The sequence below is a fragment of the Schistocerca americana genome, chromosome 2 (genome assembly GCF_021461395.2).
Source record: "Schistocerca americana isolate TAMUIC-IGC-003095 chromosome 2, iqSchAmer2.1, whole genome shotgun sequence".
Lineage (NCBI taxonomy): Eukaryota > Metazoa > Arthropoda > Insecta > Orthoptera > Acrididae > Schistocerca > Schistocerca americana.
The window spans coordinates 823081310-823096149 of NC_060120.1; the positions used below are offsets into that span (position 1 = coordinate 823081310).

The 14840-nt window shown below is 37.6% G+C and overlaps 1 non-coding gene across 1 annotated transcript; it reads right to left on the bottom strand.

Moving 5' to 3' along the window:
• Positions 1 to 4514: 4514 nt before the first annotated feature.
• On the bottom strand, positions 4515 to 4598 carry Trnal-cag. The gene has a single exon. It is a non-coding gene; the product is annotated as a tRNA-Leu (tRNA).
• Positions 4599 to 14840: the final 10242 nt, after the last annotated feature.

Consider the following 14840-nt stretch of genomic DNA (forward strand, 5'->3'; position numbering starts at 1 on the left):
TCTGTTAACAGGAAGCTAAGGAAACGTCTAGAACGAGAAAGGTAAGGTCGGAGAACAGAAATAATATTAATATTATCTTGGAGCAGATACATATATGTACATATACGAGGGCCGTTCAGAAAGTAACCTCCGGTTGATTTAAAAAATACACAAAGTTAAATAAAAATATTTTAATATATACATCTTACAACTACATCTTTGCACTATTTTTCTACATAGTCTCCATAGCGATTGAGGCACTTATCGTATCTCTTCACAAGCTTTGAAATTCCTTCTGCATAAAAATCACCCGCTTGTGCCTGGAGCCAGCCTGTGACCGCATCTTTGAGCTCTTCGTCGTCATCAAACCGCTGTGACCCGAGCCATTTCTTCAAATGCATGAAGAGGTGATAATCACTTGGCGCCAGGTCTGGGCTGTAAGGTGGATGGTTGATAACGTCATACTTGAAGGACTCAAGAAGGGCCGTTGTTCTGCGAGCAGAGTGAGGACGGGCGTTATCGTGCAAAAAAACGATACCGGAAGTCAGCATATCACGGCGTTTGTTCTGTATAGCCCGTCGTAACTTTTTTATTGTTTCACAGTACACGTCTTGATTAATGGTCGTACCACGTTCCATGAATTCAACCAACAACACCCCTTTGGCATCCCAAAACACCGTTGCCATCAGTTTTCTGGCAGAAAAATCTTGCGAGGCTTTTCTTGGTTTGGTAGCCGAATTTGAATGTGCCCACATCTTTGATTGTTCTTTTGTCTCAGGGTTCACGTACTTAATCCAGGTTTCGTCACCGGTCACGATTCTGTTTAACAATGGTTCTCCTTCGTCCTCATAACGTGACAGGAAGTCTAATGCAGAGGCCATTCTTTGAGTTTTATGGGGGTCGGTAAGAATTTTGGGCACCTATCGTGCACAGAACTTACGGTAACCCAATCTTGCTGTCACTATCTCGTACAAGAGAGTCTTAGAAATCTGTGGAAAACCAGTAGACAACTCCGACATTGAGAAACGTCGATTTTCACGAACTTTTGCATCAACTGTCTGAACGAGTTCGTCAGTCACCAATGATGGTCTACCACTCCTCTCTTCATCATGAACGTTTTCTCGTCCAATTTTAAATAAACGTACCCATTCACGGACAACTCCTTCACTCATAACTCTTGGTCCATACACGGCACAAAGCTCACGATGAATAGCTGCTGCAGAATATCCTTTGGCTGTAAAAAACCTTATGACAGCACGCAACTTCACATTTGGTGGGGTTTTCTATTGCAGCACACATTTCAAACTGCCACAAAAACTAAACTAGCGCAGGTACGACGTGCACTCGACCACGGCTTGATGCCGACTGACCTGTTGAGTGCGTGAACGCACAGATGGCGTCGCTACTCCCCCCACAACCCGCACTGTGACCAATCGGAGGTTACTTTCTGAACCGCCCTCGTACATATATCATACATATATATCACTCGCTTCCAGTTATCAACTGTCAATGAAACGTCCAGGCCTCGAATAGCCTCCAAATGAGGAAACGAAGTTACTTATATACACTTTCATCACGGTATAATCAGTAGGCAGTGGAGGTTTCTGACTGCATCCTCTTCATCACCTGATCTCAGTAACTGTTTATCGTCAGTCGCTTTTGTTCTTATTTAAATTCTGCGAAAGTTTTAAGGGTTTTACTTAAAGAGCTATGTATGTTGTTGAAACATGTGTACTACCTTTTATCTTTTTTGTCTTATAGTCCCAACTATAACTATCAAAAGTTGGGTTTGTTCATAAGAGAATGCGAAGAATTTGTCCAAGAAAGCTGCACTTTTATCAGGCAAAATATACGGAGTCTGTGCTTATTAATTTTACGAAATAGCAGTTCCTGTGTTTTTGAGAAGTACGATGCATTGTTCCTACGGACATGCACTCCTGTCGAAGGAAAATTGCACCATACTTCCGCTATTTCTATTTATTCGCCAATACCAAGTTCTCGACTCAATAAATACGTCCTTCCTGGACGGGAATATACATAATGTAAAAGGGCAGGTTAAGACACATGGACGACGACGTACTGAAATTTGGGTCTGGCCGTGATTCGTGCACGGAGAGCCGAAGCTGTTAAGGCGAGCAGTCGCATGAAACGGGAAATCTAGGTTCGAGTCCACATCTGGAACAAATTTCCATTGCCGTTATTACACTCTACAGCAGAAAACAATTTTTTTTTTATTTCTCGTTTTTCGCGGACGTGCATCCTGAGTTAATTGTCCTTTGTCCACTTTCAATAAAAGGTTTCCACCCTTCGATCTGCAATTGTTGACCGACGCAGTTTTTAATTCTCGGATTTCTGTTTTACTGCTCTCTCTTTTTCTCCCTAACAACGAAGAACACTTCACATATCTTAAAAGCGAAGGAGTAATATAGATACTTTTCCATGAGCATATACTACTACTGTCTATATGAAATTGCAGGAGGACATCTCTTATCTTTGTTAAAAACAAATGCAGAACGGCTGCATAAAATGGGATTCCTCAAATACTTTCTCGCCTTCCCCCCCCCCACCCTTCATTCTGTTGTCTGTAAATTAATTTAAAAAAGGACAAGATTGTAAACTAAAACTAGACTTTCTGTTGGTGAACAGAAAACTTTGATTTTAAGTATGCCTTTACGTACGCAGTATTATATGTGTTGAAGATGTGTAAGTTGTAAATGATTCCAGCAGAATGATACCAACAGAACAATACAAAAAGTTACAGGGTAACAGCTGGTATCGGGGAAGTAGTAACCTGATTGAATAAGGATTCCAACATGTGTATTTTGAAAGTCAGCAAAAAGAGAGAAAGTATGACATAATTCTTAGTTCTGTTATATCATGTGAATTATATCTTCACTGTGCGTGACACGACGGTTGAAAATATTTGTCAGAAGTGGGATTCGAACCCACGCCCACAGAAGTGGACTGCGACCTGAACGCAGCGCCTTAGACCGCTTTTTTTAAATATAAAAACATTTACTAAAAAAATCAGTGTTACACATTCCATATACATACTAGGTTCATGTACTAACCATAGACACTTGTTATACATGAAGTTATTTAAACAAAAACCATTTGATCATTTCAGTTATGCTGATGTTAAAGAAAGACAGCAGAAGATTGTGTTGCTCCCTGAATTACCAGAAGGAATTAAGTTAAACATCAAGAAAAGTTTTTTTGAAGACATTCAAACTTGAACATGAAGAAATAACATCAGCACTTTGAATTACATGATCTCCAGTCTTTACAGACGCATAAATAGTTCTTTATGATGGATATCAGCAAGTTAGTGGGATAATTTTAAAAATAAAACAATTTAATAATGATATTAGACAATTTCTGAAATACTTGAGAATGGCGGAAAGGAGATATATAATAAAGTTGACTAGCCTTCCAACTACACTTTCTGGACATTAATTGAATGTTAAGTATCTGAAGTGATCAGACCTATATAATAAGTCTTTCACTGCCAACCTGACTTGCACATCACAGTGCAAAAATAAACAGGGCAATGTGCCAGCCATTAAATATTACTTTATCAGATAGAATCTTATGGTTTTAACTAATCGATAAGGACCTTTCCATAAAAACTGTCTATTTGCAGATTTCTAATATAAGTCAATAATGCACCTTTAATGTTTTGTGTTTTGACACTATTAGACACACAATCTCACTGTCACATAAAGTTCTGTACATTAGCTTATAAATTTCAAAAACTGCTCTCTGAAGTAGAAAAATCACACACCAAAAATATACTGTAAAATTTTGAATAATATCCTTAAGGTAACTGCAATACATTACTGCCAACACAGTCTTCTTTTTTATATTAACCAATGCCGATTCTTTCAAATACAATTTTTAACATATTACGGAACTTTTTCTTGTGATTCGCATACCTTCTAATTTTGTCGAATTCACAGAGCATGTGTGCCTTGAACTCTATGATGCTATCGGATCCTAATTTGTTAAGGGCTTAATTACCAAAATTTCCCAGCAACCAGTACACAGCGTTATTTTTTGCTTCTGGGAAATAGCGTGCTTCAGGCCTGTGTATCAATGACAGCGATATATACTCATGGGATGTTCTTGTAATCAGAGCTATTTGCTCCCGGATCCACTTCCAACTATTCATGTGACCACTGCAAGTATATCTATGAGTTATTGTGTCAACTAGATGGCATTTTTGACATAAATTTGTTTCACAGAGTCCGATTACGTGCAGTCTTTCATTATTGCTAACTATGTTGTTAACTGTCTTGTACCATGACGTTTTTATATTAGACGTGAGCACATTAGAACTAATGTTTTTCCAAATCTCAGTCCACTCAATGTTTGGAAACTGCTGTATTGGGGAAGTAGTAACCTGATTGAATAACAATTCCAACATGTGTATTTTGAAAGCCAGCAAAAAGAGAGAAAGTATGACATAATTCTTAGTTCTGTTATATCATGTGAATTATATCTTCACTGTGCGTGACACGACGGTTGAAAATATTTGTCAGAAGTGGGATTCGAACCCACGCCCACAGAAGTGGACTGCGACCTGAACGCAGCGCCTTAGACCGCTCGGCCATCCTGACTACAGGCTGTATATGATACGGTTGCGAGTATCGACTACGTGGCTGCCCCCACTTCTACGCATGCTCCACGCGTGCCAAGTTCCACCGGCGCGGCGCCAAGTGTGTCAATGCGGAGTGACGTCACAGCTCCCACCCGTCGGTCCCGCTCACACGCTTCGCTCTTCGCTTTCGCTCGCCGACGTAATGACGCATCTGGACCAACAGCGCAAGTTCAAGGAGAATACTAGGGGATACAGAACAAGAAATCACTGTAATTGCGTGGTCACCAAGGCTGTGGATTCTGCGGCTTAACGAAATTTACAACGTTGTTACTCTTTCAACGAGTGGATTTTGTGCGCTGCAGCTGTTCTGAAGAAAACAACATAGGAAGTGGGAATTAGAAGAGCTATTGTCAGAGATAAATTTATAGGCAGAAGATGAGAAAGATAGGGGAATCTGGATCGAGAACAACTATGATGTTACATTAAATACCTCAAAAGCTGGCGCGTGCAACTAATAACTTCTTATCTTACTGTGTAATTCGAGCCATTCATTCAAGTCAGCATTACATTTAAGCTGTCACTACTTTACAGTTCCAGTCAACATTCCAACATTTTTAAAACGTTTTTTACGGTTTGCTTTTTTAATCTTCGGATTGACCGACTGGGATCACGTAATAACTTCAGTTTCTCTTTTTCCGTGTTGCATCCTATTTTTCGATTACTCCATCTTCTGTACATCGTGTCTTTTCCTTTCTTCCGTCCACACTGTTCCTGATTTCTTATTTTTTCTGCCTTGGAAGCGTTCTCAATTTAGTATTTTGTTCTTGGAGCAGTTTCCCTCTTTTGATTCCAATTCTTTGACATTGCTTTTTTTCTGTTCTCTTAATTCTGCAACTGGTATAATTGTTGATTTGTTTTCCCAGAAATACAGGAACACTTGTTCCTTTAGCCTGTTCTCATTTATTTAGTAGGAGTGTCCGAAGTAGATTAACCGCCGGTTTGCTATTGATCCTGATATTTTCTTTCTTTATATTTTTGTAGGTCTCCTCATTATTTCTTTTGGAACGCTCTGTTGCTTTTATTGCCCCCATTATTTTTGTAATAATCTGTCTTTCAACAAATTTCATACTATGTATACAGTAATAATATTATTCTAATAACAACGTAAACTGTGTTTCGTATCATAATAATAGTATAATAAATTCCATATATTTTCACTACCACTATCATTATTATTAAATGACGTTAAGAAAATCAATCAGCCGGCTGCGGTGACCGAGCGGTTCTAGGCGCTTCAGTCCGGAACCGCGCGACTGCTACGGTCGCAGGTTAGAATCCTACCTCGGGCATGGATGTGTGTGATATCCTTAGGTTAGTTAAGTTTAAGTAGTTCTAACTTCTAGGGGACTGATGACCTCAGATGTTAAGTCCCATAGTGCTCAGAGCCATTTTTGAAATGACTCAATCAGATTTTCCTTAGGTTCTTGTTACTCCAGTAGGCTATCATTCTTTCCGAGAAGGCTTTCTTGCATTCTTCTGATCCCTTTAGAGTTTACTGTTTTCATTTTGGTTGTTACGATGTAACTTTCCATTTGACTACTTTGCGTCTGGAGCTGTCTCTTTCTAAAGTGTCGGCTGGTCTCATTTTTGTCTTTTTCAGGTATTTTCGAGTTTTGTTCAGCCGAAGTGTTGAGTTCTTAAGTAATGTTACATGGTCTACGATCCCTCTTGTCAGTCGCTTTCCTGTTAGGCTGTTGAGATGACCAAAGAATTTCATTCGCCTTTACTTACCGCCAGTGTAGTTATTTGAAAATTTTTGTTGTTTTGGTTGCTTGTAGCCAGTAATCGTCTAAAATTTTCCTAATGAGCTTTCTCTCTTCTTTTTGATTTCTTCAAGTTGTTTTTCCTGTTAAGTGTTTCAATTGTTTAATGGACTATTGATTTTATGACTGTGTTGTAATGCCGAATTTTTTTCTGTCTTGGCATGGATATTTTGTTGTAGAGATTTTCGGTCTAACCATAACAGCCTTTTTGTCGTTTTGAAGGCGATTTTGATGCCGGTCTGATAAATTCTCAGAGGTATTTAAAAGTACGGGACCCTGCAGATTGTACCGTATTTTGTTTTCAGGCTCGCAATTCCTGCCCTTCAACATAATAATTCAGTTACCTCTAAAGAGATTTGTTACCCTACTTTATCTGCACTTCTTTAAATGCCTTGAGCTGTTCGACAGCAGTCTCTTCGTCCTCCGTAAATATCACCAGGTCGTCCGCAAACGCGAGGCAAGGTACGTAGAGTTTAGCTTTGGGAGAGCCCGGTAGTATTGGCTTACAAAACGTACGTTTCTCGAGTTCTTTTTCCCGTTCTTCCCTAGTCTTGTCTAAGACGACGTCGAACAGACTAAGAAAAAGTCCATCTACTTGCCTCACACTTGTTTGAACGTCGAAGGGTTCTGAGAGTTCCTCCATAAATTTTGCTTTAGATTTCGTGCCATTTAGTGTTTGTTTTATGAGTTCTCATTTTTGTGATCTAATCCCCTCTCTCCTTAAATTTGGAATAGTGAGAACCTATCTATCGAGTTGTGCTCTTTTTTTGAGTCTACCGATGTGTGTACTAGAATAGTTTGTCTGAGTGTTCGCATTCTGAGTAAAAAATTTGTTTTGGGCATGTCCTGTTCAGTCTGTTCTGTGTTCTTCTCAAGAGACAGCCTCATAGGATTTTGTAGGCGACCGGTAGGAGGGAGATTCCACTATAGTTATTCACATCTGATTTGACTTGATCCATTATAAATGGTTTTTGAAAGCCTGCGACTGTAGAAGCAATAGGTTTTTTTTATTAATAAATAAATATTCTGCTACCAGTCACGGTTTTTCTTTATTTTACTTTTCGCACGACACGTTTCGAGAAATAATTCCCATTTTCGAGAGCTTTTTTTGTGTATTAAGCCATTTCTTTTGATGTTGTCAGTGTGCGTGACTCTGCTTCATTTCGTTGACTTTTACTGCAATATATAAGAAACACGCGAATTTTTAGTTGGGTATCAATTCTTTTTGAGAAGTTAGTGGCGAAATTTAGAAGAATTTGTACTTACAGTTTTCTAATGGTCCATTTGTTCACAGTCTCACACGCACTAAACATCATATACAACTTGTTGTACACTTTACACATAGAAAACATCTCATGTAAACAAAACAGTTGTAAAGATCTTCTTACAGGTAGTCCACAGAGATAAAATTATAGGTCTTTCAGAGATTATATGTTTTTGTACAGAGGTTATTTATCTTAACAATATGGCTCATAAATTACTTATATTTATTTTACAATTGTGCTTGTTTCTATGTTTTACTATTTTTATTTAAGTATATTATCCAAACATCTGAAGAAAATCACTGATTCTCTTTCAAGATTTTCATTTAAAACTTTATCTTCACATTTTCTGTAATGTGAATATATCTCCAGTTCTTCAAGTAAATCCACTTTGTGTCCTTCATTTAGTCAGTGGAGTGCTTTGACAGTTTGTTCTATTTTTCCAAATGGGTGTTCTGTATTATGTATCTGTGTTGCTATTGCCGATGACAGCCAAAAACCTTGCCTAAAGAAAATAGAATTTTATAGGAGATATGTAGATGACACACTACTGTTAGTGAAAGGGGATACCAAAGACATCACAGACATTCTAAATCATTTCCATAATCTATATGAGAAAATCAAATTTACAGTGGGACATGAGCAGAATAAAAGTATCCCTGCAACCTCATGTCACCCAAATATCCATAAACAGGCAGCATACAGGTCAATTCTGCATAGGGCATTGAACCAAGAAAATATTCAACAAGAAATAAACATAGCGAAAAAGATTGCAGCTGCCAATGGTTACAATGCTTCCACGGTTGACACAATCTTAGACAAAGTGAAGAAAAACCCCGGTACAAACTGCACCACAGAAGAAAAAGAGAAAAACAAGTGTATATCTAATGTGCCATACATGCGCAATGTATCACAGAAGATTGCAAATGTTTTCAAAAGTCACAGTGTAAAAATTTGGGTTTTCAACATATAATAAACTACAACAAAAACTAATACATAAAATAAAGTGTAGTCATGATCCAAATTCGGACTCTGGCATGTACAAGGTATAATGCCAGCAGTGCTCCAAGTTCTACATAGGACAAACAAATCGAAATTTCAACACCAGGTACATTGAGCACATTGGAGCATACACACACAGCAAACACACTACATCAGCAATAGCAAAACACGTACATAATACAGAACACCCATTTGGAAAAATAGAGCAAAATGTCAATGTACTCCATCCACTAAATGAATGACACAAAATGGATTTACTTGAAGAAGTGGAGATATATTCACATTACAGAAAATATGAAGATAAAATATTAAATGAAAAACTTGAAAGTGAATCAGTGAATTTATTCAGATGTTTCGATAATATACTTAAATAAAAATAGTAAAACATAGAAATAAGCACAATTGTAAAATAAAGATAAGGAATTTATGAGCCAAATTGTTAAGATATATAACCTCTGTACAAAAACATATAATCTCTGAAAGACCTATAATTTTATCTCTGTGGACTACCTGTAAGAAGATCTTTACAACTGTTTTGTTGATATTTTCTATGTGTAAAGTGTACAACAAGTTGTGTGTGATGTTTAGTGTGTGTGAGACTCTGCACAAATGGACCATTAGAAAACTGTAAGTACAAATTCTTCTAAATTCCACCACTAACTTCACAAAAAGAACTGATACCCAACTAAAAATTCACGTGTTTCTTATATATTGCAGTAAAAGTCAACGAAATGAAGCAGATTCACACACACTGACAACATCAGAAGAAATGGCTAAATACAGACAAAAAACGCACTTGAAAATGGGAATTATTTCTCGAAACGCGTCGTGCGAAAAGTAAAATAAAGAAAAATCGTGACTGGTAGCAGAAGATTTATGTATTAATAAACAAACCTCACATCTGATTTGTTGCCTTTTTATGTACCCGATTAATTATAGCACTTTTCTAGTCATCCAGGATTTTTTTCGGTTTTCCAAATGTTTCGGGTTATTTGTGGTAATTTCTTTGAGTGATTTGGGGATATATTTTTTAAGAGTTAAGCTACAATTCCGTCCTCCCCTTAGGCTTTGTTCTTAAGTTTCTTGATGTGAGAATTAAGTTCTTGTATTGTTGGTGACGATCTTTCTGTTATTATTCTTGGATGTATTTTCGGGAATCTGTCTTTGGTTTCCGAACAGTTTACACAATGTGAAAAGTAAGTGGCTAGTTCTTGGCAATTTTCTTTGCCACGGCTAGTTTACCAACTTGTTTTCTAAAGCAGAGTACCCTTTGACTTGGCCGCAAAACTCTTGTAGAAATCTCGTGTGTTGTAATTTTTGAAATTGTCTTCCGCTGACTCCAGTGCGCCACTGACATATTTTTGTTTATTTTGTTTTAATATCTTGGCTGCTAACTTAGAGAAACTCCTAATTTGTTACAAATGTAATTTTGAAATGCCTTCTTTCTTTCACATTCTTGGTACCACCAACGGTGTTTTGGTTCTTTTGTGAAAAGGGATCAGATGTTTCGTTGCTTTGATGATTTTAGTTTGAAATTTCTCCCAAACTTGTTCTTCTCATTTTTGGGTGTTTTAGTCATTGATTTTGTGTAGATAGAGTTTTAGGACCACCGGTGATTTCCTCTCGAATCTTCTTTTGGGCGTGAATTTAATCTTGATTCTGGTTAAATAATGATCCGTATCCATGTTTGCATATCTGCGTACTTGCTCAGAGTGATTTTCTTTTTGGTGTTCGCGGATATTGTCAAATGACCAGTCTTAAATTCTAAATTATGGATGGATGATCTCCATATTTGTTGTTTTTGGGCTTTTTTCCGAAGTGAGGTTATTATTGTTATTATTCGATGCAAGAAAGACAGTGTAGCGTAGGGTGCACAATGCTACAGTATTTTCGATAAAAAGAAAATATTACTAACATCTAAAAATATATACACATCCAAAAAATTTCGCATCACCTCGGTTCCGAGAGTTCTGGCATCTGTAGAGAAAACTGGAATAGAGATCAACATATACATCATTTCCGCCATTTTGAAGCAAACCAAGCGCTGTATCATGTGTGAGATACAGAGGCTAGCGAGTGCGCCGGGACTTACCCCAGTTCACTGCTAGTAGCGCCACGTCACCTTAACGCGTCTGCATGTAGCGCACAAGCATTGCACCACAATTTAGTATGAAATTCAAAATCAAAATTTATGTTTAAAGTTTTGGTAAATTATAGTTTAGTGTAATAATGTTCCAAATACCAAGTCTCGATGTTCTAAACTTAATAGTTTACGAAAAAATGCCGTTTTAAGAGAAAAATCAGAGGCGCTAAGTAATGACGCTAGGAAACAAGAATTTGGTCAGAAGGTGCAGTTAGAAGTCATAAATAAATGATGCTGGTTTCCAAAATCATAAAAGAAAAATTAATGCCAGAATCCACGTTTTTCGGAAAAATAACAGGCGCTAAATAATGGACTTAGAAACTTGAAAATTTGTTTTATGCTTCAGTACACCCCAAAAATAATAAGAGAGTCCACGTTAATCTACCTCTTATAGTTTTTGAGTAATTAAATAAAAGCTAATTTTGTTACTAAAATGTACCTAAGTGTAGTAGATTAAGTACTTGAAATTTAATTATAGAGGATTTAGGTTCAACCAGAATATAAAATATATCAAACAATAGAGCTACAGCAAGTTTAAGACTTGTAACATAAATAGCAACTGATATAAGTCTTAGCAAACGTATGCTAACGTTTGTTGCACAAGAATCAGTACCTGTCAAACCCATACAGCCCCTCAGAACTCATCCGCATTTGCTTAATCAAATTACCTGAGCATTTACGACATATTATTTTGGCAGGACGTTGCAAAGACGACATTGAAGCTTTTCAGGGACTCTTACAAGAATTAAAAAAATTGACACTGACAATCGCGGAACGCGAAAACAGGAACACAACAATTACAGGTCACGTCCGTCGCAATTCCGCGATGAAAGAAATAATAACTGAACACGACAAGGCTATTCTCACAACACAAATCGTGACCAAAACAGACACCACCCGTATGATAACCGTTGGCAGAGTAGTAATAATTACAGGGAAAGATCACCTCTCCGCAGTAGTGACTATCACAGAGACGATCAGAGAAACAGACAATATGGGAACCAAAATAATTATTATCAAGGGAGATAGAATAAATTTAGACGTAACGGTCCAGCGCGCAGTTACAATTCAGGGAGAAATTCTCCACCATGTGACCGACAAAAAAGAAACTATGGAATCTACCGACATGACGACAGACGATATGATCGTAACGACAGACCTGAATTGCATCAGAACTGGCGAAATTCAAACAGGGCAGGGCCCTCTCGACACGGTGAATTTGTAGAAGTTAGGTCTCCAAATCCCTATAACGACGCGCGCCAACAAAGAGACAATAGGCAATGACTCGTACCGCTGGCAGCCACAAAACGTACTTCTGAAACTGACGACGCAGCTGCCGTAGCTAGTAATTACGTAAAAATGGAAGACATTAGGGACATCTTACTCCAGGAACACGACGTAAAACATAACAACATTGCATATCCTGTGATTCACATTACAGTAAATGACGTAAAATTTACGGCAGTACTTGACCCTGGCAGTCCCATTTCAGTAATTAGTGAAACAGCCTTTAGCAAATGCAACAAATCGAACGATTGCCCCACACTTCCGTTACGTAGGATTAAATTACAAGGTGCAATCGTGGGAAAAAGTGTAGATGTACGCCAACAAACCAACTTAGATTTCTTTTGTCAAAGTCACAGCTTCTCTATGAACTTTCTTATTGTTCCATTATTGTCGACGGAAATTATATTGGGAGTAGACTTTTTGAATGAATACAAAGCAATCTTAAACTTTCACGATGCTGAAATAAGTTTAGAGAAAGATGGTAAGTCAGTAGCTTTGAAATTTGAAGATTGGCTCTCAAACCATGACGAAGAAATTAATCGGCTTTACCTTCTGTTAGACAACAGTTCGGAATTTTCGGCGGAACTTGACACTAACAATCACTCTGCAAGTACTGACAGGGATGATATCGACGGCGCATTTGATACTAATGAGCTAATTCAGAATAAAATTCAAACAATTGAGAATTGTAATGACACTGATAGGCAGGACCTTTTTGAGATTTTACAAGTACATTCCACAGTTTTTACTCACAAAACAGGAACAATCAAGGGATTTCAATACCAATTTCGTGTTCGTGAGCATACTAAATTTTGTGTTAGACCATATGTAATTCCGGCACATTATAGGGACCGTGTTAGAACAGAAATGCAATCTATGCTTGACGAGGGCATTATTGAGCCTGCAGTAAGCTCATACAACAATCCATTACATGTTGTTGAGAAGAAAAATGGATCGATCAGGCTTGTCTTAGATTCGAGACAAATCAATACTATCATCATTCCTGAAACAGACAGGCCGCAAACGTTGGAAGAACTTCTTCAAAATTTTAATGGTGTAAAAGCGTTGTCTTCTATTGATCTCAGATCCAGTTTTTATCAGATCGAACTTCATCCAGAATGTAGAAAATACACAGCTTTCCTTTGTTTCGGCGTTTGTTATCAATTTCGGAAACTTCCTTTTGGTTTGAACATTTCTTCGGCAGCGTTCATTCGCGGGCTAAATTCCATATTACCTGAGTTCTTGAAACGTCACATCACCTTATATGTGGACGATATTCTGATAGCAGAAGCCTCATGGGAACAACATAATTGCATCCTCAACAGCTTGTTACATATTTTTGCAGAATCTGGAATTACAGTTAACTTGGAAAAGTTTGAGTTCGGTAGGAGAAAGGTGAAGTTTTTGGGACATATTATTTCTTCTGAAGGGATTCAGCCGGATCCTGAAAAGTTAGAAGCAATCAGAGCCATTCCAGTTCCATCCACAAAAAAACAAGTCCAAAGTTTTCTAGGTCTATTAAACTTTTACCGTCATTTTCTGAATATGCAAATTCTAGTTACACCAAATCTTTGTTCTCTCATTGGAAAAAATACTATTTGGAACTGGGACGAACAAGCACAGTTGGAATTCAAGTCTTTGAAAGAATCGCTACTTAACGCGCCAATACTAGATCATCCAGATCTGTCACAAGATTTCTGCCTTAGCACGGATTCTTCTAAAGTCGGTCTTGGTGGCCATTTATTTCAAGAAACCACAAAAAATGACACTACTTTTCAGAAAACCATTGCTTTTGCTAGCCGAGTGCTAACAAAATCTGAAAAAAATTATTCCGTTACTGAATTAGAAGCTTTAGCTATCGTTTGGGCATTTAATAAATTCCGTTTCTTTCTTTCTGGTAAGCACGTAAAAGAATACAGTGATCATCGTGCATTACAATTTATTATGTCTTCAAAATTAAATCAGGACAGGTTAAAACGTTGGGCAATGTTTCTGCAAGAATTCCACTTCACAATAGTCTACATTCCCGGCAAGGAGAATATTGTTGCGGACGCACTGTCACGCGCACCGGCTGGGCTTGAGATAAGTAACACAGAAGGCAACCTCGAGAAAAATTTCAGTATTCTTTACATTCAGAAAGTCGCCTTTGAAAACTTAATCGCCACATCTTTAAAGGACATTGCTCATGAACAAGATAAAGATCCGATTTGGAAAGACATCAAAAGTAAATGGCATGAAAAGACACACACTCAGATTCGGCATTATTATCTTGTTAGAAACAACATACTCTTCAAACGCTGCACTGTTGATGACAAGCTATGGGTACTTTGCATTCCAGACGATTTTGTTAATAAGCTCATTTGGTACATTTATTTCAGCTACGCACATTTTGGTCCACGAAAATGTTATCATATTCTTCTAACGACTTGTTATTTTAACAATATGGAAAAGAGAATTCGATGAGTCTTGTCTATTTGTAAACCTTGTCAAAAGGCGAAACCATCTACTATGTCACATCGTGCTCCATTGTTTCCTATCATTCCTTCTAAATTAAAAGAATTTGCTGCTGTTGATCTCTTGGGACCCCTTGTCAGAACATCGAATGGATTTTCGTACGTTCTAGTCGCTGTTGAACTTACTTCAAAATTTGTTTCTTTCACTCCGTTACGTAAAGCCACTGGACAATCTGTATCCAACGCCTTTGTTAAAAATTTCTTACGTGAAGTTGGCCACGTTGCTAAAGT